The sequence below is a fragment of the Bidens hawaiensis genome, unplaced genomic scaffold (genome assembly GCF_021521415.1).
Source record: "Bidens hawaiensis isolate Kalapana, Puna unplaced genomic scaffold, B.hawaiensis_p1.1 tig00038211_1, whole genome shotgun sequence".
Classification (NCBI taxonomy): domain Eukaryota; kingdom Viridiplantae; phylum Streptophyta; class Magnoliopsida; order Asterales; family Asteraceae; genus Bidens; species Bidens hawaiensis.
The window spans coordinates 167,864-170,868 of NW_027496716.1; the positions used below are offsets into that span (position 1 = coordinate 167,864).

A 3,005-nucleotide genomic window follows, 5' to 3' on the forward strand; every position below is an offset into this window, starting at 1 on the left:
GTCAAAATTCACCAAGAATTATATTCAAAGGCTCATACTTTTCGTTAGTCTCAACTAACAAACTGACTGCTAACGGTCCGTGACTAACAGAATTCTAACGCCGTTACTAGCATGTCATCAGGAAAACACTTTTAGCTGGAAAAGTCATATTTTTTTTTGTAGGAAAACTCAATCTGAAGTTCTGAACACCGCCACAACCACCAACAAATTCACCGCCAACCAACCACCACCACTTAAGCACCACCAACTGATTCTGACGATGGTTCTAGGGTTCCTGCGACCTCAGTAAACGGGACTTTTACTAGAAAAAAAGTTTTTAAAGGTTCAATCCCATGTTACAAAAATGCTTGAGACGAAAATGTTGAGTTTTTGCGTAAAAAATGTGAATTTTCCGGCTAAAAACGTTTTCCAGCGACCTGCAACTAACTACGTTAAAGTTCTGTTAGTCGCGGACAGTTGAAAACATATATGATAAAATGTGAAATCGTTATCAGCCAATTTGTCAGTTAAAACTGACAGCGACTAAAAGATAATAATTAAGATTAATTAAAACCAATACACGTGTTAAATATTCATATGCTCATACTTTTCCGTGGCTTTTTTTTTCTTTCTTTCTTTAGATTGGTTGAACTCTAAATTTTATTCAAACTCGATTACTAATTTTTTGTTGCCTTTCAAATTTTCCACTTAGAAAAGTAACTTAAAGTCATTTATGGACAGCATGATGAATAATATAAATTTTTTTTTAAAAATTTTGATTGCTATTGCTCAACAAAGAAGCTAGATTACAACTTATTATAAAAATTTAATTATATATGAACAATTACTTAATTAGTCAACACTGGCTAGTTCCCAATTCACTTGGCAACAACCACCAGTCCACCACCCTACAACTATATAAACAAGCTTATTATTTCTACCATGCAAACTATCAAAAATGGAAGCCTACCTCACTACTTTCATTGCACTAGCCACCATTGCCTTCTTTCTTTACAAGCTCGCCACTCGACCCAGTGTCACCGCCAAAAACCGCCTTCCTGAGCCATGGCGGCTCCCCATCATCGGTCACATGCATCACTTAGTCGGTATGTTAGTTATATTCTTGTGTTTAATATTTATCTAGAATCAGGTGGTTTTTAGAAATTAGAAAATATTGTACATCTAGAAAATTTCTCCTTGCACAAGCTTATTCGAGCCTTTAAAACACCAAAATTAGGAAGGTTTTGGGGTACAAGTTTCACAAATAACAGAAATTCACCATTCAATAAAAAAAACAAGCGGATTCAAGCTATGTCGTCAGATTGCAATAATATGTTTTAATTTAGCTGAATCAACTCAAAAGAGACTTTGTTTTGAAATACTTATGTTAGGTGCAACAATTACATATTGTAATACCCACAATGGGTAAAAGGACATGAAATAGTTATACCGTTTGTGTTTTTTTAAATTATGTAGATTTAAAAAAAAAGTTTAATTAATATTAATCTTATAATTATATTTTTATTTACTTTGTAATTGAGGGAAAAACACTATAGAATAGTAACCAAGTTTCACGTTTGTTCCAATTAAGTTACTTGTATTTTGTTTTGTTTCAATTAGGTCACTCAATTTTCAGTTTGACTCAACTAGGTCACTTGACTTTCAATTTCTGTTCTAAAACGAGAGGAACAACTATTATATAATCATAAGTGGAATATTTAGTGATAAAAAATTAAAAAAATGGTTTTAATGACTTTTTAGTTATTTATAAACATATAATATGAAGGTAAAACAAATAGTATTAGAACATTTAATGAAAGTTGAGTGATCTAATTAAAACAATAAAATACGAGTGACTTAATTAAAACAAAATTGAAACTTGATTACTATTGTACAAAATTATCCCTGTGAGAGAAAACATTATAGAATAGAATAATAACTAAGTTTCAAGTTTGTTAACATATATAGATTGTATTAACAAATATATAACCAAGTAAATAAAAGGATGAGTGAAATAGTAATGTGATGATTTGACGTCTAGACGGCAATGATTTGGTCGTTGTCGGTCACAGGAATGAATTGACAAATAATGATTCCACCTTTTATCATATTTGTTCCTAAAGGCCCGCGAATAACATAATGATAACGCCGTTAGTTGCAGGTCGCCGGAAATAACATTTTTGGCCGGAAACTCACATTTTTTTCTGGAAAACTTAACATTTTCGTCCTAAACATCTTCGTAACCTTAGATCGGACATTTATGAACCTCTTTCTAGTAAAAGCCCCACTTATTAAGATCGTCGGAACACGAGAACCATCGCAGGAATTGGTTGGTGGTGCTCAAGTGGTGGTGAATGGTTGATGGTGAGTCAATTGGTGGTGGAGGTGTTCAGGCTGGGTTTCCCGGCAAAGAAATGTGACTTCTCCGGCCAAAAGCGTTTTTTCAGTGACCTGAAACTAATGGCGTTAGCATTCTGTTAGTCGCGAACCGCTGAAAACAGATATGATAAAAGATAAGATCTTTATTTGCCAATTCGTCCGCTTTATGATGTTATTCAAGAAACAAATGTGAAAAAATCTTGAAGTGTACATGCTTATAAATTTATATGTTTATTAAATACATAATTTTTTATCGCATAGGCACAATGCCACATCGTGGGGTTACGGAGTTAGCCCGAAAATATGGATCTTTGATGCATCTACAACTCGGTGAGGTCTCGGCAATAGTAGTGTCATCTCCGAAATGGGCTAAAGAGATATTAACCAATTACGACATCCCCTTCGCAAACCGGCCCGAGACATTAACCGGTGAGATTATCACATACCACAACACAGACATTGTTCTCGCGCCCTATGGCGAATATTGGAGGCAACTACGCAAGCTTTGCACTTTGGAGCTTCTAAGTGTAAAAAAAGTGAAGTCATTTCAATCGCTTCGCGAAGAGGAATGTTGGAATTTAGTTCAAGAAATCAAAGATTCGGGGTCGGGAACATTGTTTAATCTTACCGAGGGAATATTTAAATTG

At 34.3% G+C, this 3,005-nt stretch overlaps 1 pseudogene; it reads left to right on the plus strand.

Annotated features, from left to right (window-relative positions):
- Positions 1 to 622: 622 nt before the first annotated feature.
- LOC143590225 (germacrene A hydroxylase pseudogene) lies at positions 623 to 2,999 on the plus strand (annotated as a pseudogene).
- Positions 3,000 to 3,005: the final 6 nt, after the last annotated feature.